This window comes from Pleurodeles waltl, chromosome 5 (assembly GCF_031143425.1).
Source record: "Pleurodeles waltl isolate 20211129_DDA chromosome 5, aPleWal1.hap1.20221129, whole genome shotgun sequence".
NCBI lineage: Eukaryota > Metazoa > Chordata > Amphibia > Caudata > Salamandridae > Pleurodeles > Pleurodeles waltl.
In genome coordinates, this window is record NC_090444.1 from 848,500,258 (window position 1) to 848,520,727 (window position 20,470).

Genomic DNA, 20,470 nt, shown 5'->3' on the forward strand with positions numbered 1-20,470 from the left:
AAGCTCAAGCCCATCCCCTGCAGCCTCAGACGGCTGCCCACTGGTGGTGCTGTTGCTGCTGTTGGTGGTGGGGGGGAAGCTCCAGCCCATCCCCTGCAGCCTCGGATGGCTGCACAACCATGGTTGGTGGTGGGTGCTCTATCTGAGTCCATGCACCAGGCCCCTTGTCCTTCCTGGCTGCTGGTGCTGGCTGCTTGTCTTTCCCGACAACAGCTGGGGCAGGCACCTTCCCGTTTCTGGCAGCAGCTGGGGATGGCTCCTTGCCCTTCCTGGCAGCAGCTGGGGAAGGCACCTTGTCCTTCTTGGCAGCAGCTGGGGATCGCTTCTTGCCCTACCGGGAAGCAGCTGGGGATGGCTCTTTGCCCTTCCTGGCAGCAGCTTGGGATGGCTCCTTGCCCTTCCAGGCAGCAGCTGGGGCAGGCACCCCTTCCTTGAGGCTGCCTGGTGCCCTAGATCCTTCCCCACCACGAGTGGGTGAGGAGACTACTGGGCCCGTGGACTGGGTGGCTGAGGTGCTTACCTGGGTTTTTGCCTCCCTGGCCAGACATGAAGGATGGGGAGGGGTAAGGAGGAGGTCAGTGGTGGATAGGAAAAGCTTCTTAGGGACATTGGGTCGGGAAGAGGGAGAAGGTTTGGGAGTGAGGAAGACGGAGTGGTTGTAGGAGGTGTCTGTCTGCTGTGTTTGGGTGCAGGTGCATGGGCTGGATGCTGTTGTGAGGTGGATGGCTGTTGGGTGTCTGAGTTCTTACGTTTGTGTACCTTGGGAGGGGGGACAGACACAGAGGGAGAGGACACAGGGGACATGTGCATGGCTGTTGTGGAGGTGTCTGCCAGTGAGGTGTTTGTTCTGCTTGGTGTGGTGGTGATGCTGGTAGTGGATGAGGATGTACTGCATGCAGGTGTGAGTGTAGATGCAACTGGGAGGGAGGTGGAGGAGTAGGAGGGGGAGACAGTAGAAATTGTGGATGTTGGCATGTCTGCATGTGGATGGTGTTTGTGTGAGTGCATGTGGGATGATGTCTGGTGCCTGTGTTTGCCACTCTTGTGTGCATGTTCGTCTGCCTGTGTGCTTGGGACAGGTTGGGGTTGAGGGGAATGGGATTGGGAAGAGGAAGTTGGGGGGGAGGGTGGAAACAAAGACAATGGCTGCCATCAGTGAGTAGGCCAGACCCTGGATTGATCTCTGTTGGGCCGCCAAACCAGTGTGAATGCCCTCCAGGAATGCATTAGTCCGTTGCATTTGGGCTGCCAGCCCCTGGATGGCATTCATAATGGTTGACTGCCCTACAGAGATGGATCTCAGGAGGTCAATAGCCTCCTCACGCAGGGCAGCAGGGCTCACTGGGGCAGGGCCTGAGGTGCCTGGGGCGAAAGAGATGCCCACCCTCCTGGGTGAGCGGGCACGGGAAACCTGCTGCGGGGCTGCTGGGAGGGTGGTGCTGGTACAGGGGTGTGGCTGTTCCTGTAGCTGGGGTGATCACAGAGGTGTCCGTCACCACCAGGGAGCTTCCATCGGAGGAGGTATCTGTGTCCGAACTGTCCCCTCCTGTCTCTGCTGTGGTGGTACCCTTGCCCTCTGTCCCACTGGTGCTCTCACCATCGGTGGACTCTGACTCCTGGGTCCTGTGGGATGCAGCTCCCTCCATCGCCAGTGCCTCTGCTCCTCTGCCAGATGATGCTAATGCACATAAGGACAGTATGACAAAACAAAAAGGGGGGGAGAAACAAAGGATACACCTGGTCAATGGCTGCACCAACACCACCGTTGGCATACACACCACTGTCACACACATGGAACAGCCCTATGCACTATACATTGCACTACCAGTTATAATGCTATCCACCAAGGCATGGGAGGAGCACATACTGCCAAATGCAGCACACCTGGGACCCACACAGCCCTGACTAGTTGTGGATGCATACAAGCTAGATAGCAGGATTATCACTTCAGAACCCTGGCCAACATGGGACCTACAATGCAATGTCCACCCTGGCCCAGGGGTACCCACTAACACACATCACCCATCCGGATACCACCCTACCATGCGTAAGTTGTAATGATGGGCCCTAACTCACCCGCTTGTGGATGCTGTGATGCCCTCAAGCACCCATCCAGCTCCGGATAGGCCACCGCCAGTATGCGGGCCATCAGGGAGGTCAGGGTTCGACGGGTCCCCTTCCTCATTGGGAAGCCATCCCCATCTAGACCTCCGTCATCTTCCATGCCCAGCGTCTCAGGTCCTCCCACCGTTTCCGACAGTGGGTGCTCCGCGTGCCGTAGACCCCCAGGGTCTGCACGTCCTCGGCAATGGCACACCATATACCCTTCTTTTAATGGGCGCTGACCTGCAGAGAAATACACACAGGAAAATAGTATCAGTCAGACAGTCTTGCCTGTTACACTTATGGCCCACCATACCCCTTCACATCACCATTTGCACACACATGGCCCAGCACACAACTAATACGCCGCCCAGAGGACATCCACTCACCTCCCTTACACAAGGCCTTCACACACACCATTCCATGCATTCATGCCACATGCATCGTGCCCACAGTGTGCTCACCTGTTGGTCTGGAGGCCCATACAGCAGTCCGTACTAGGGTAGGGGGTAGGACCCCATCCAACAGTCGCTCCAACTCCGCTGAGGTGAAGGCAGGAGCCCTTTCCCCAGTCACACGAGCCATGGTAGGTTCCAAACACAGGTCACAGCAGCACATGCAGTGTAGGTCCTCTCCTATGAAGGATCAGGTAGCAAGTGAGCGATCAGTTAGAAAATGGCGGTCACGTCCGTGGCGGTGCATACCGTCACAGCTGGCGTACATCACCATTGGCCACTGTACCCCATAGGGCCCAAGGTTAACCAATGAGGAGTTTCACTGCGGTTCCGGACCGCCTACTGCAACGGCGCACTATGTCAGCAGAATTATCTCACTTCCACCCGTCCCTTCAGACTGGACTGGCAGAGCCATTTCGGGGGGCAGGGCCTGATAATAACTACGTCACAGTTACAAATTGGACATACAGGACAAATACCACTTAACCATTACAATTGAACATCATGCTTTGTACTGTTCTGGCTCCAATGTTCAGTTTGTGACCAGCTCCTCACTCTTTTGTCCCCTAGACTGCAACAGCTGGAGATGAATAGGAGACAGAGACATACCCCCATGTACAGACCCCTGGTGGACTTGGAAACAATGGAGGACAGGCACATTATCCTCACCTATAGACTGGACAGGGCCACAATCACAGAGCTGTGTAACCAATTGGAGCTTGACCTGCTATCCGTCACCCCACTGGGATCCCCCCTCTTGTGCAAGTCCTATCTGTGGTCCATTTCTTGGCAACTGGTTCATTTCAAGTGACAGTGGGCTTGGCAGCAGGACTATCACAGCCATTATTCTCAATAGTGCTTACCAGAGTGTTGTCTGCCCTGATGAAACACATGTGCAGCTACATTGTATTACCCCAGGAGGAGGATTTGGCCACAGTGAAAGCTGACTTCTATGCAATTGGACATATCCCCAACATAATTGGGGCAGTTGATGGAACACATATTGCATTTGTACCCCCCCCCCCCCGGCAAAATGAACAGGTGTACAGAAATCAAAAGAGTTTCCCCTCCATGAATGTCCTAATGGGGTGCTTGGAGGGTGGAGGACCAGTACATCTCCCATGTCAATGCTAATTATCCAGGGTCGGTGCATGATGCCTTTATCCTGAGGAATAGCAGCATCCCAAATGTGATGGCCCAACTACAGAGGCACTGTGTGTGGCTAATAGGTGAGCCCTGGTTACCCCCCAGTAGATATTGGTGTATGGGTATGGTGTGGGCCATATAGGATAGTGTGTGGCTAAATATTGTCCTTCGATATTGGCATGTGACTCAGGTTACCGCAACCTATCATGCCTACTGACCTGTGTGAGGAATGCCTGGACAAGGGCAGAAGAATGTTACAATGAGGCACATGGGCGAACAAGAAGGATAATCGAAAAGGACCTTTGGCCTCCTGAAGGCCAGGTTCAAGTGCCTCCATCTAACTGGGGGATCCCTGTGCTACTCACACAAGAAGGTCTGCCAGATAATCGTGGCATGCTGCATGTTGCACAACCTTGCCTTGAGACGACATGTGCCTTTTCTGCAGAAGGAGGAGGCTGGAGATGGCCGTGTGGCAGCAGTGGACCCTGTGGACAGTGAGGATGAGGAGGCAGAGGATGAGGATGAGGACAACAGAACTGCAGTGATTCGTCAATACTTCCAATGACACACAGGTAAGACAATGTTACTTCACATTTCATTGTCATTATTAAGATTATCTTTGGCACTGGCATGCTATTATTTCCCACTTCTATGCCCACTCACTGTACCCTTTGGCAAATCATTTTGCAGATGTTGGTGCCCCACTATCGCTTCTGGTATGATCACTGCAGCCAACTACAGGTCTTTTCTATTTGAACATTTCTGTCCATATGAATTAGAAAGTTTGAACCTAGTTAACCAAATACACACTAAAATAAGTTTGACATACTCCATACTTGTATTTTTTCAAAGGGTGTTTATTTGAGTGCTAAGAAGTAGAGGGGTAAGTGCATTGGGATGGGGTGAGGATGTAGGAAAGTCCAGGGTATTGTTCCATTCTATTTGTAGCACAGGTGCAGTGTCCATGGGGACATTGGAAGGGGAGCAATGACAGTTCAAGTTGGACAGGGTGACTGTGTGGGACACAAGGGTGACAATCAGGAGAGTCTCATTTCCTGGCGGGGTCTTGGCAATAGTCTCTGGCTTCTGCCTGGATCACAGGGAATGTTTGCGGGGTGGTTCTCCTTCTGCAGGGAGAGGGGTGCTGGTGGCCTGATGGTCCTGTGGCGGAGCCTCCGGTCCACTAGCAGCAGCGGAGGTGGAATGCCTGGCTAGTGGCAGGGGCCCGCTGTGGTGAGGCTGCCTCCCACATAATGTTGGCCATGTCTGATAGCAACCCTGCTATGCCTGATCCCCTGGTACTGTTCCTCCTGCAGCCGCCTGTTCTCCTGCACGTTGTCCAGGATCTGGCCCAGCCTATCCTGGGTATGTTGGTAGGCTCCCAGGATCTCTGCAAGTGCCTCCTGGAGAGTCGGTTCCCTGGGCCTGTCCTCCCCCTGGTACACAGCACGCCTCCCAGTTTCCCTGTTGTCCTCTGCCTCTGTACCCACTGCCACTGACCCCAGGTCCCTGATTGTCTTGGGTATGATGTGTACCCCGGGGTCCCTGTAGTGGTGGACACATTGCTGATTGACGTGTCCTAGGGACAGAGGTGTGGGTACGCTGGGTGGATGCTGTGGTGGTGTTTCAAGATAGGGGAAGCTCTGTGGTTGTCTGTGGCTGAGCCTGGGTAACCGACTGTCCAGAGGTCCCTGATGGGCCAGGTTGGTCATTCAGATCCAGGCGACCAGAGTTGCTTTCATCACTGTGGGCCTCTTCAGTTGGAGGACTGGATATTGCTGGCCCCTTTTCGCCGCTGACATTGGCTGGGATACCTGTGGGGATGTAAATGCAGTGTTATTGTTTCTGTGTGTGACATACTGTGCATCAGTGGGTTGCCCTCTTTGTTTGTATTTGCCCTGGCAGCTTTCACTTGTGTACGTTGGTGTATGGTGGTATGATTAGTTGTCCCTAGTGTGCATGCTTTAGTGATAGGTGTCCATGCAGGTCTGTGAGTGGTGTCCCTGAATTGGTATGGCATGCAGGGCTTGGCATTGGGATGAGTGAGATTTGGTGGTAGGGTGTGCGGGAGGTGGTGGAGTGATGGGAGTGAGGGATGGGCATGCAGGTAGGGGTGTAGTAGTAGTAGTAGTATAGAGTTGACTTACCAGAGTCCAGTCCTCCTGCTACTCCGACCAGGCCCTCAGGATGCATGATTGCCAAGACTTGCTCCTTCCATGGTGTTAGTTGTGGCGGAGGAGGTGGGGGACCACCGCCAGTCCTCTGTACAGCGAGTTGGTGTCTTGCTGCAATGGAACGCACCTTCCCCCGTAGGTCGTTCCACCCCTTCCTAATGTCGTCCCTTGTTCCGGGGTGCTGTCCCACGGCATTGACCCTGTCCACGCTCCTCCGCCATAGCTCCATCTTCCTAGCAATGAATATCTGCTGGACCTGTGCTCCAAATAGCTGAGGCTCTACCCGGATGATTTCCTCCACCATGATCCTTAGCTCCTCCTCTGAGAATCGGGGTTGTCTTTGTTGTGTCATGGGTGTTGTATGAGTTGTGTAGGTGAGGGTGTGTAGGGTGATGTGTTGGGGTGTGTGATGTGGGGTGCATGGGTCGTGTATAGGTGTAGGTGGTGTGTGGCTCTGGTTTTGTCTGCAGTCATGGTGTCTGTCTCGTGCCAATGGTTTGTAGTCGTAAAGAGTTGTGGGTAGTGTGGGTGTGTGTTTTATAGTGGTGTGGGTGTGGTGTGTGTATGGGTGTTAGGTGTGTGTTATTTAAATTGACCAGTGTAGTGTTGTTTTGTTTGAGTGTGTCTATTTTGAGCACGGCTGTATGTATCGCCAATGGTTTACCGACATTGAATGTCCATCGTGGTGATTCGTGGGTCATAATGTGATGGGTGTAGTTCTGTTGGTGTAACGGGGTGGGTTTTGATACCGTCAGTGCATCCCTGACCTTTGGTGTGGCAGACTTGTGTGTGTGGCTGAATAGTGACGGATTGGTGTGTGTGTGTGTCATAATATAGTGAATGGATAACCGCTGCCGCCGTGGTATGTTGGCAGCAGTCAGCATGGCGACAAGTGGGATTTACCGCCAATGTCATAATGAGGGCCTATGTGTGTGTTATCTCCGATCTGTATCCCCCCACCCCGCATCACCTCCCACAGCTAACAAGCCAATGGCTACATTGCAAGTGCAAACAGCAGGGGAGAAAGAGGGCAACCCTATCTGGTCCCACGATGTAGGGTAAACTGTTGCAACACTGTTTCACCCACCCACACCCTTGCTGTCAGGTCCCTGTATAGCAATTGTATCCATTTCAGAAAGAGATCTCCTATACCGACCTTCCACAGCACTTTCTATAGAAATGGCCATGACAGGGAGTCGAACACCTGTTTGATGTCAAGAAGCACCAACGTATATGGGCCGTTCTCTGGGGTAATCGTATGCATAATCAACAATAGCCTCCGTAAGTTACAAAGGGTGTTCCTACAGGGAATAAATCCACATTGGTATTCATGGACCAAGTGGGGCATGTGTGTCAGGAGTCTGGTCACTAGTACTTTACTAAGGACCTTTACATTGACATTGAGCATCGACAATAGAGGGTATGATGTTACTTCGGCTTCATCCCTATCTGGCTTTGGCAGCATCACTATCAGTGCCTCTGTAGTGGTGTAGGAGGCTGGACTGTCTTGTAGTGAGTACCAAGGGGTACTTACACCTTGCACCAGGCCCAGGTATCCCTTATTAGTGTAGAGGGGTGTCTAGCAGCTTAGGCTGATAGAAAAGGTAGCTTAGCAGAGCAGCTTAGGCTGAACTAGGAGACGAGTCAAGCTCCTACAGTACCACTAGTGTCATATGCACAATATCATAAGAAAACACAATACACAGATATACTAAAAATAAAGGTACTTTATTTTTATGACAATATGCCAAATATATCTCAGTGAGTACCCTCAGTATGAGGATAGCAAATATACACAAGATATATGTACACAATACCAAAATATGCAGTAATAGCAATAGAAAACAGTGCAAACAATGTATAGTCACAATAGAATGCAATGGGGGCACATAGGGATAGGGGCAACACAAACCATATACTCTAGAAGTGGAATGCGAACCACGAATGGACCCCAAACCTATGTGACCTTGTAGAGGGTCGCTGGGACTGTAAGAAAACAGTGAGGGTTAGAAAAATAGCCCACCCCAAGACCCTGAAAAGTAGGTGCCAAGTGCACCTAAGTTCCCCAAAGAGCACAGAAGTCGTGATAGGGGAATTCTGCAGGAAAGACCAACACCAGCAATGCAACAACAATGGATTTCCAGACGAGGGTACCTGTGGAACAAGGGGACCAAGTCCAAATGTCACGATCAAGTCGGGAGTGGGCAGATGCCCAGGAAATGCCAGCTGTGGATGCAAAGAAGCTGCCACCGGATGGTAGAAGCTGAGGATTCTGCACGAACGACAAGGGCTAGAAACTTCCCCTTTGGAGGATGGATGTCCCACGTCGTGAAGAGTCGTGCAGAAGTGTTTTCCCCGCAGAAAGACCGCAAACAAGCCTTGCTAGCTGCAAAGGTTGCGGTTAGGGTTTTTGGATGCTGCTGTGGCCCAGGAGGGACCAGGATGTTGCCAATTGCGTGAGGAGACAGAGGGGGCACCCAGCAAGAGAAGGAGCCCACTCAGAAGCAAGCAGCACCCGCAGAAGTGCCAGAACAGGCACTACAAAGTGGAGTGAATTGGTGCTCACCCGAAGTTGCACAAGAGAGTCCCACGCCGCCGGAGGACAACTCAGGAGGTCGTGCAATGCAGGTTAGAGTGCCGGGGACCCAGGCTTGGCTGTGCACGAAGGAAATCCTCGGTGAGTGCACAGGAGCCGGAGTAGCTGCAAAACACGCGGTTCCCAGCAATGCAGTCTAGCGTGGGGAGGCAAGGACTTACCTCCACCAAACTTGGACTGAAGAGTCACTGGACTGTGGGAGTCACTTGGACAGAGTTGCTGAGTTCAAGGTACCTCGCTCGTCGTGCTGAGAGGAGACCCAGAGGACCGGTGATGCAGTTCTTTGGTGCCTGCGGTTGCAGGGGGAAGATTCCGTCGACCCACGGGAGATTTCTTCGGAGCTTCTAGTGCAGAGAGGAGGCAGACTACCCCCACAGCATGCACCACCAGGAAAACAGTCGAGAATGCGGCAGGATCAGCGTTACAGTGTCGCAGTAGTCGTCGTTGCTACTTTGTTGCAGTTTTGCAGGCTTCCAGCGCGGTCAGCAGTCAATTCCTTGGCAGAAGGTGAAGAGAGAGATGCAGAGGAACTCTGATGAGCTCTTGCATTCGTTATCTAAGGAATTCCCCAAAGCAGAGACCCTAAATAGCCAGAAAAGGAGGTTTGGCTACTTAGGAGAGAGGATAGGCTAGCAACACCTGAAGGAGCCTATCAGAAGGAGTCTCTGACGTCACCTGCTGGCCCTGGCCACTCAGAGCAGTCCAGTGTGCCAGCAGCACCTCTGTTTCCAAGATGGCAGAGGTCTAGAGCACACTGGAGGAGCTCTGGGCACCTCCCAGGGGAGGTGCAGGTCAGGGGAGTGGTCACTCCCCTTTCCTTTGTCCAGTTTCGTGCCAGAGCAGGGCTGAGGGATCCCTGAACCGGTGTAGACTGGCTTGTGCAGAGATGGGCACCATCTGTGCCCATCAATGCATTTCCAGAGGCTGGGGGAGGCTACTCCTCCCCAGCCCTGACACCTTATTCCAAAGGGAGAGGGTGTAACACCCTCTCTCTGAGGAAGTCTGCCAGCTTGGATACAGAGGTGTGAGGGCACTCTGGAGGCCTCTGAGCGGCCAGTGCCAGCAGGTGACATCAGAGACCAATCCTCCTCTGACGGCTTTTTAAGGTCTCTCCTGTGGGCTATTCCTCAAATAACGACTTGCAATAATTCACCAGAGTTCCTCTGCACCTCTCTCTTCGACCTCTGACAAGGATCGACCGCTGACTGCCTCAGGACGCCTTCAAAACGGCAACAAAGTACCAGTGACATTGTAGTGCCTAATCCTGCCAGCTTTCTTGACTGTTTCCTGGTGGTGCATGCTTTGGGGGCTGCCTGCCTTCATCCTGCACTGGAAGCCACGAAGAAATCACCCGTGGGTTGACTGAATCTTCCCCCTGCTCCAGCAGGCACCAAACTTCAGCATCCCTAGTACTCTGGGACCCCTCTCATCCTGTCGAACGGTAAACAGGTGGTAGACCCAAGTGACCCAGACTGTCCAGTGGTCCAACTGCCCAAATTTGGAGGAGGAATCCGTCTTCAGTGCTTTAAAGTCTGCTGTGGTCTTTGCAAAATCCACTATCACGTGTTTAGTGTGCTTCTGGGAAAATAGTAGCACTTTACTCCTACTTTCCAGGGTCTTGGGGTGGGGTATCTTGGACACCCTTAGTATTTTCTTACACTCCAAGTGACCCTCTACACACAAACTAGCCTAGGGGTCCATTCGTGGTTCGCATTCCACTTTCTTAGTATATGGTTTGTGTTGCCCCATGCCTATTGCATCCTATTGTATTCTACAGTGTTTACACTACTTTCTGACTGTTTTACTTACCTGATTTTGGTTTGTGTGTACAGTGTGTGTATTTTACTTACCTCCTAAGGGAGTATATCCTCTGAGAAATTTATGGCACATTGTCACTAAAATAAAGTACCTTTATTTTTAGTAACTCTGAGTATTGTCTTTCTTATGATATAGTACCTATATGATATCAGTGGTATAGTAGGATCTTTGCATGTCTCCTAGTTCAGCCTAAGCTGCTCTGCTATAGCTACCTCTATCATCCAAAGCTGCTAGAACACTACTAATCTACTAATAAGAGATAACTGGACCTGGCACAAGGTGTAAGTACTATCAGGTACCCACTATAAGCCAGGCCAGCCTCCTACATTGGTGGTGTAGCGGTGGGATAAGTATTTGTAACTACTTCACCACTTTGTCATTGGTGCTTTTCATAAGAAAAACATATTCTAAATACTTAGAAATATACGCAGTTAACCTAAACAGTCTAACTTTCTTTCTAAAAAGTTTTGAAAACGTTTTTCTTTTCCTTAAAAGCCTCTAAACTTTTTTTTCCTATCCTAAACTCTTTTGTGCAACTATGTCTGTAGTAGAGGCCATTCACAAAGTTGTGCAAACAACGTATGACAATTTAAACTATAAAAGTTTGAGGGCTCTCTGCATAGAAAGAAGTTTGGGGATTAGTAGAACCCCTACCAAAAATCGTCTCCTTAGCCTTCTCCTTAAAAGTGACCAGAACCAGTCTGGTCAAACCCAGGATCAGGAGGTAGAGGAGGAGGGTACCCAGGTAGAATCAGGAGAGGGCCCTGAGGACCCTGGGGAGGGTTCTTCCAACGACCTTTCAGCTAACAGGCCATCTAGTGAAGCTGGTAGTGGGAGGGGGTCACACATCAGTAGGGCACCTTTCACTCCAAAAGGCCAGGTAACTAGAGTTCAGGTAGTTATATAAATGTCCACTTCTGCTCATTCTCACATTACATACGTGTCAGAGAATTCCCAAGCCTCCTACCCTTAGGATAACACCCTAGACAGGGAACTCAGGAAGCTGAGGTTGGAAGAGGCCAGACTTAAGCTGAGACAGTAGCAGTTGGCCTTAGACAGGGAGTCTTCTAGGTGTAGAGAGGGAAAGACAGAAGTTGGGGTTAGTTCCCCATGGTGGCAGCAGCAGTGGTCTTGATAGTCATCCTGCTAGAGAATCAGATTTGAGAAACCTGAACAAGAATGTTCCCCCTTACAAGGAGGGGGGTGACATAAACAAGTGGTTTTCTGTACTTAAGAGGGCCTGTATGGTACAGATGGTCTCTGAAAGGTAGTGGGGTGCTATTTTGTGGCTATCTTTCTCTGGCAACGGTAAGGATAGACTTCTTACTGTCAGGGAGAGTGATGCCAACAACTACAAAGTTTTGAAAGATGCACTCTTAGATGGATTTGGCTTAACCACTGAACATTACAGGATAAAGTTCAGAGATACCAGAAAAGAGTCCTCTCAAGACTGGACAGACTTTGTAGACTTTTCAGTGGGCCTTGGAGGGATGGTTACATGGCAGTAAGGTGACTGACTATGAAAGCCTGTATAATCTTATTTTGAAGGAGCACATTTTGAATAACTGTGTGTCTGATTTGTTACAACAGTACTTGGTAGACTCAGATAGGACCTCTCCCCAAGAATTGGGAAAGAAGGCAGACAAATGGGTCAGAACAAGAGTGAGCAGAAAAGCTCAAACAGGTGGTGACAAGGATGGCAAGAAAAAGGATGGTAAGTCTTCTGACAAGGGTGGGGACAAAGATAAAAAGAATTCTGAGTATTATCAGGCCCACAAAAATCCTCTGGGGGATGTGGGTCCAAATCCTCTTCAATCAATCAAAAGAAGCCATGGTGTTATTTATGTAAATGTAAAGGCCATTGGGCAAGTGATTCCACTTGTCCAAAGAAAAACACCAGGGCTCCCACTACCACAACCCCAACTGCGTCCTCTAGTGCCCCTAGTAATAGCAGTGGTGGTGGGAAGAACTCAACAAATAGCCAATCAAAGGGTGTAGCTGGGCCCACCACTGGTAATGTAGATGGGGTTAGTCTTGTTAGGGAGACCACAGAGGCTGTTTTAGTCTCTGATGGTGGTATTGACTTTGCCACCTTTGTTGCTTGTCCCCTTAATATGGGTAAGTATAAGCAACGTCCCCTAATAAATGGTGTTGAGGTTGAGGCCTACAGGGATACAGGAGCCAGTGTCACTATGGTGATTGAGAAACTGGTTGCCCCTGAACAACACCTACTTGGTCAGCAGTACCAAGTGACTGATGCTCATAACAACACTCTTAGCCACCCCATGGCTGTTCTGAATCTCAACTGGGGTGGGGTTACTGGTACAAAGAAAGTTGTGGTAGCCACTGATTTACCTGTAGACTGCTTACTAGGCAATGATTTGGAGACATCAGCTTGGGCTGGAGTGGAGTTGGAGGCGCATGCAGCAATGCTGGTCATTCCAGGGGATATATTTGCTGTTACAAGGGCTCAGGGCAAAAAGCAAAACAAAAAGGGCAGGGAAACTTTGATCCTGGAAGAATGGACCAAGTGCTCCCAAAAGCTAGGGGTAGAAAGGGTAAATCCTTGCCCACTATCCCTCCCTCTCCAGAAGATTCCCCTTTTTAGGAAGAGGAATCCTCTCCCTGTGCAGAACCTACACCAGATGAGCTAGCAGCAGACACTGCTGAGCTTTTGGGTGCAGTGGGGCCTGCTAGGGAAGAGCTGAGTGTGGCACACCAGATCTGTCCCACACTAGAGGGTTTAAGACAGCAAGCTGTCAAACAGCAGAATGGGGATATCATTGATAGCCATTAAGGGGGTCATTCTGACCCTGGCGGCCGGTGACCGCCAGGGTCACCGACCACGGGAGCACCGCCAACAGGCTGGCGGTGCTCCCGAGGGCATTCTGACCGCGGCGGTTCAGCCGCGGTCAGAAAGGGTAAACCGGCGGTCTCCCGCCGGTTTACCGCTGCCCCATTGAATCCTCCATGGCGGCGGAGCGCGCTCCGCCGCCATGGGGATTCAGACACCCCCTACCGCCATCCTGTTCATGGCGGGAAACCCGCCATGAACAGGATGGCGGTAGGGGGTGCCGCGGGGCCCCTGGGGGCCCCTGCAGTGCCCATGCCAATGGCATGGGCACTGCAGGGGCCCCCATAAGAGGGCCCCGCAAAGTATTTCAGTGTCTGCTTTGCAGACACTGAAATACGCGACGGGTGCAACTGCACCCGTCGCACCCCTGCAACTACGCTGGCTCAATTCTGAGCCGGCGTCCTCGTTGCAGGGGCATTTCTGCTGGGCCGGCGGGCGCTCTTTTGGAGAGCGCCCGCCGGCCCAGCGGAAATGTCTGAATGGCCGCCGCGGTCTTTTGACCGCGGTGCGGTCATTCGGCGGCGGCGGAACCTTGGCGGACGGCCTCCGCCGTCCGTCAAGGTCTGAATCAGGCCCTAAGTCTATTGGGAAGATAACCTCCTCTACACTGAGTCAAGGGACCCTAAACCTGGAGTTGCCAGGAGATTGGTCATCCCGTCTGCCAAGTATCTAAGCACTTTTGACTTAACTGCAGGGTATTGGCAGATTAAGTTGTCAGAAGATGCTAAACCTAAAACAGCATTTTCAACCATTGGAGGGCACTATCGGTTCACTGTTATGCCCTTTGGATTGAAAAATGCACCTGACACTTTTCAGAGGTTGGTGAACACAGTCCTCCAGGGACTGGAAGCCTTTAGTGCAGCATATCTAGATGATATAGCTGCTTTAGCTCCACCTGGGATGATCCCCTGGCCCACCTGGTAGGTGGGGAACAGATTGCACCACTGCAGGGGAAGATCCAAACCATTGCAGAGGCTCTGAGAGGTTACTCCTCCCATGCCTGTAACACCTATTTCCAATGGGAGAGGTTGTAACACCCCCCTCCTAAAGGATATGCATTGTTCTGCCTTCCTGGGATTGAGCTGCTCAATCCCCATGAGGGCAGAAACCTGCCTATGAAGTGGCAGCAGCAAGGGCTGCAGTGGAAACCACAGAGAGCTGGTTTGGCAGTACTGGAGGTCCATGATGGATCCCCCAGGGTGCATGTGATTGCCCCCCCAATATCAGATTCGGATTGGGGGACAATCCCATGATCTTAGACACCTTACATGGCCATATTCGGAGTTACCATTGTGAAGCTACATATATGTTTTGGTATATATGTAGTGCACATTTATAATGGTATCCCCGAACTCACGAAGTCCGGGAAATTGGCCCTGGACAACGTGGGGGCACCTTTGCTAGTGCAAGGGTACCTTCATGCACAGTAACTTTGCACCCAGCCTTCAGTAAATGAAGGTTAGACATATCAGTGATTTATAAGTTACCTTAGTGCAGTGAAAATGGCTGTGACATAGTGTGGGCACTATTTCACTCAGGCTGCAGTGGCAGTCCTGATGAAAGGTTTGTATGAGCTCCATATGGGTGGCATAAGAAGTGCTGCAGATCATAAGGATCTCCTGGAACTCTAATGCTCTGGCTACCGAGGTACCATATACTAGGGACTTATAAGGGGAGTTCAGTGTGCCAATTAAAATTGGAACATGGAGTCACTAAAGTGTAGTGACAAAATTTGGTAAGTAGAGAGAGCATAAGCACTGGAGTAGCAGAACTTCAGTGACACAGTTAAGCATATTGACAACACACATAGGCCACAAACTATGAGCACCGAGGTCCTGGCTAGCAGGATCTCAGTGAGACAGGCAAAACACACTGACAAACAGGCAGAAATTGGGGGTAACGTGCAAAGGAAGATGGTACTTTCCTACACAACCCCCCCCACCCCACCCAAACGAGGGCAATAAGGCTAACCTTGCCCAGATGAATCTTCATTGTCTAAGTAGAAATATCTGGAGAGTCCATCTGCATTGGAATGGTTACTCCCAGGTCTATGTTCCACTGTAAAGTCCATCTCCTGTAGGGAAATAGACCACCTCACAATTAACAATTTAGGGTTTCTCCTTTCATCTATTTTAACCATAAGAGAGGTTTGTGGTCTGTCTGAACAATGAAGTGAGCCCCAAATAAGTATGGTCTCAACTTTTTTAAGGCCCAGACAACAGCAAAGGCCTCCCTCTCTATGGCTGACCATTGCCTTTCTCTAGGGGTTAACCTCCTATTCATAAAAGCAACAGGGGTATTCTGGCCCTCTGAGCTCAGTTGTGATAGCACCTCCCCAACCCCCAGTTCAGATGCATCTGTCAGGACAATTAATTCTGCAGAGTAATTTGGGCTTTTTAGGACATAGACAGTACACTTAGCCTGCCTAAGCTTCTCAAAAGCTCTTTGACAGCTGGCTGTCCACAATACCTTTTTAGGCATTTTTAGAGGTGAGGTCATTAAGAGGGGCAACAATGGAGCCACAGTTCTTAGTGACCCTCCTGTAATACCCAGTGAGGCCAAGAAAGCCTCTGACCTGGGTCTGAGTAGTAGGGGGAGCCCAGTATAAAATAGTCTGTATCTTCCCTTGTAGTGGTTTAATCTGTTCTCCATCTACCAGGTGGCCCAGATAAACCACTTTCCCCTGCCCTACCTGGCATTTTGAAGCCTTGATAGTAAGGCCTGCCTTTTTGCAGGGCCTCCAAAACTTTCCATAGGTGGACCAGGTGGCCATCCCAGGTGGAGCTAAATACAGCAATATCATCTAAGTATGCTGCACTGAAAGCTTGAACACCCTGGAGGACTGTGTTCACCAGCCTCTGGAAAGTGGCAGGTGCATTTTACAAAACAAATGGCATATTTGTAAACTGATAATGCCCTCCAATGGTTCAAAATGCAGTTTTTGGCTTAGCATCCTCTGAAAGCTTAATCTGCTAATACCCTGCAGTCAAATCAAAGGGGCTTAAATGCTTGGCAGATGCCAGTGTATCTATGAGCTCATCTGCCCTGGGTATAGGGTGAGCATCTGTTTTAGTTACAGTATTGATCCTTTTATAGTCCACACAAAACCACATTTCTCTCTTTCCTTCTTTGCTACTAGGTTTGGGGACAAGCACCACTGGGCTGGCCCAGGGGCTATCTGAGTGCTCAGTAACACCTAGGTCCAACATTTTCTGCACCTCAGACTTAATACAGTCTCTGACATGGTCAGGCTCCCTATGAATATTACTTTTCACAGGTAAACTGTCTCCAGTATCAATGTTGTGTTCACACCAAGTAGTTGTACCAGGTGTGAGTGAAAAGAGGTTAGAAAAGTGGCCTAGTAAGTTCTTACAGTCCTCCCTTTGCTCTGCTGTGAGACAGTCTGCAAGTACAATTCCTTCCACTAAGCCACCAGCTTCAGTGTTGGAGACAAGGTCAGGGAGAGGGTCACTCTCTTCCTCCTGTCCCTCATCTGTGGCCATGAGTAGGGTCAAATCTGCCCTATCATAGCAGGGTTTAAGGCGGTTGACATGAAGTACCCTAAGGGGATGTTTGTCAGTGCCAAGGTCTACCAAATAGGTGACCTCACCCTTTTTTCCACAATAAGATGGGGTCCACTCCATTTGTCCTGGAGTGCCCTTGATGCCACAGGCTTCAAAACCCACAACTTCTGTCCTGGGTGGTACTCAGTCAGGACAGCCTTCTGGTCATGCCATTGCTTTTAAAGCTTTGGCTGGCCTGGAGGTTCTTAGTGGCCTTTTTCACATACTCAGCCATTCTTGATCTTAGACCAAGTGCACAGTCCACAGTGTCTTGTTTAGGGGGTTTCAATGGTTGTTCCCACCCCCTCCTTCACAAGAGTCAAGGGAACCCCTAACAGGGTCACCAAAGAGAAGTTCAAAGGGGCTGTAGCCCACTCCTTTCTAGGGTGCCTCCTTGTAGGCATAAAGGAGGCATGGCAGGAAGACATCCCATCTCCTTCTGAGTTTTCAGAGAGTCCGATGATCATGCCTTTTGTTAAATCTCTCAACCAGTCCATTTGTTTGTGGATGATAGGGTATGTTGAATTTGTAGGTCACACCACACTCCTTCCACATAGCTTTTAAGTATGCAGACATGAAGTTACTACCCCTGTCTGATACTACTTCTTTAGGAAAGCCCACCCTGGAAAATATTCTCAGGACGGCCTTTGCCACTGCAGGTGCTGTAGTGGCCCTTAAGGTGATGGCTTCTGGTCGACTAACACCAAGATGAACCTATTACCAGAAGCAGTTGGAGGGTTAAGGGGGCCACCAATGTCAACCCCTACCCTTTCAAAGGGTACCCCCATAACCTGCAGTGGGATTAAGGGGGCCTTTGGGGTGCCATCAGTTTTGCCAATGGCTTGGCAAGTCACACAAGAGCGACAATACTGTTTTGTGTCTTCTGACATATGAAGCCAGCGAAAGTGAAGGACAAGTCTGTCCCAGGTTTTGCTTTGTCCCACATGTCCCGCCAAGGGAATATCATGTGCCAGAGTTAGGAGGAATTTCCTATACTGCAAGGGAATGACCAGTCGCCTTGGTAGCAGCCGGTTTAGGGCCCCTTGCCTCAGTATAAAGGAGATTATTCTCCCAGTAAACTCTGTGGGAGTCCTGATATCCCCATGTTGCTGTTTGACAGCTTTCTGTCTAAGACCCTCTAGTGTGGGACAGGTCTGCTGTGCCACGCTCAGTTCCTCCCTGGCAGGCCACCCTAAACCCAAGAGCTCAGCTGTGTTAGCTTGAAGCTCCACTGGTGTAGGTTCCGCACAAGGAGTTGACTCCTTCTCATCAAAAGGGGAATCATCTGGAGAGGGAGGGATATTTGACAAGGCTTTGCCCTTTCTACCCCTAGTTTTTTGGAACACTTGGTCCATTGTTCCAGGATCCAAGTTTCCCTGTCCTCTTTGTTTCTTGGCCTGAGCCCTGGTAAGAGCAAAAATATGCCCTGGAATACCCAGCATGGCTGCCTCGGCCTCCAACTCCACTTCAACCCAAGCTGAAGTTTCCAATTCATTGTCCAATAGACACTGTATAGGTAGGTCAGTGGATACCACCACCTTTTTATGGCCAGTAGCCCCCCCCCGGGTTGAGCTTTACAACAGCCATGGGGTGGCTAACAGTGTTTATAGGGGCATCAGTAACTTGGTACTGATGACCAAGTTGTTCAGGGGCAACCAGTTTCTCAATCACCATAGAGACACTGGCACCTGTGTCCCTGTGTCCCTGTAGGCCTCAACCTGAACACCATTTATTATGGGTAGTTGCTTGTACTTATCCATATTAGGGGGACAAGTAACTATTCAATTCAAGTAACTAAGGTAGCAAGGTCAATGCCACTATCAAAGACTTAAACAGCCTCAGTGGTCTCCCTAACTAGACCAACCCCCACTACATTACCAAAAGTGAGCCCAGCTACACCCTTTGTTTGGATATTTGTAGATTTTTCTCACCACCACTGCTATTACTAGGGGCACTAGTGGAAGCAGTGGGGGTTGTGGTGGTCGGAGGCTTGGTGTTTCTCTTGGGACAAGTGGGTCATTTGCCCAGTGGCTTTTGTTCTTAAACAAATTACACCAAGGCTTTATCTAATGATTAGAAGAGGATTTGGACCCACCACCCCTAGAGGATTTTTGTGGGCCTGATGAAGACTCTGACGACTTTTTATCTCTGTCCCCACCCTTGTCATGTGACTTACCATCCTTCTTCTTGCAGTCCTCGTCACCCCCTGTATGAGCTTTTTTGCTCACCCTTGTTCTGACCCATTTGTCTGCCTTCTTTCCCAATTATTGGGGAGAGGTCAGATCTGAGTCCACAAGATATTGGTGCAACAAATCAGACACACAATTGTTAAGAATATGCTCTCCCAAAATCAGATTGTATAGGTTTTCATAGTCAGACACCTTGCGGCCATGCAACCAACCTTCTAAGGCCTTCACTGTGCAGTCTACAAAATCTATCCAATCCTGTGAAGACTCTTTTCTGGTTTCTCTGAACTTGATTCTATATTTCTCAGTGGTTAAGCCAAATCCATCCAAGTGTGCAGTTTTCAGAACACTGTAGTTGTCTGAGTCATCTTCTCTAACAGTAAGGAGTCTGTCCCTCCCCTTGCCAGAAAAAGACAACCACAGGATAGCAGCCCAGCCCACTGTACCTGAGAGACCCTCTGAACTTTACAGGCGCTCTCAAGTGCACCATACCACGTGTAAATGTCATCCCCCTCCTTGTAAGGGGGGGGACAATCTTGTGCAGGTTTCTAGAATCAAATGTGTTTTCTCTAACACTGGAACTTCTGAAACTACTGCTGCTGCTGCTGCCACCATGGGGAACTAACTCCAACCCATGTCCTTCCCTTTACGCAGCTAGGGATTCCCTATCTAAGGCCAACTGCTGTTGTTGCAACCTCAGTCTGGCCTTCTCCAACCTCAGCTTTTTGAGTTCCCCAGGGATTGATCCTCAGGGTTGGATGGGTGGGACACGTCTGAATCAGAAGTGACATGGGAATGAGCAGAGGTTGACCTTTCCCTAACTTGAGTTACTTTAGTGACCTGGCCTCTAGGTGTGAAGGGTTCCCTATCTGTATGTCTGACCCTCTCCCACTACCAGACACACTAAGAGGTTTGTTATGGGAAAGATCTGTGGAAGGCCCCTCTCCTGGATCTTCAGGACCCTATCCTGAATCTACCTGGGTGGAATCTCCCTCTACCTCTCATTCTGATTGTACCTGACCAGTAGGATGCTCCTGGTCATCTTGCAAGAGGAGATTCAAGAGAAATTCCTCGTTAGGTTTCTTCCCAATCCCTATGTTCTTTCCAAGCAGAGGCCCCTCAGACTTTTGAAATTCAGACTTTCATAAGTGGTTTTAATAACCCTGGGGGGTAGCCTCTACAACAGACATAGTGAAAGAAAATGTTAGGGAGAAGAGTAAAAAGTTAGTAAACTGTTTGACCTAACGTTTTAGAGGAAACAAAAAACTTTTCATAACTTTTGAAAGAACTTTTTGAAAGTGAAGAAATGACTGCTAGTTATAATTGTATATAGCTCTAAGTATTGGAGTACACTTTTCTTGTGAAAAGCACCAGTAACAAATGGTAAAGCAACTTGCAAGTACTTATCCCACCGCTGCCATCAATGTAGGAAGCTGGCCTAGTTTGTAATGGGTACCTAAGGCACTTACACCTTATACAAGGTCCAGTTATTCCTTATTAGTGAAATGTAGGCAGTGTTCTAGCAGCTTGGGGTGTCTAGAGGTAGCTGTAGCAGAGTAGCTTAGGCTGAACTAG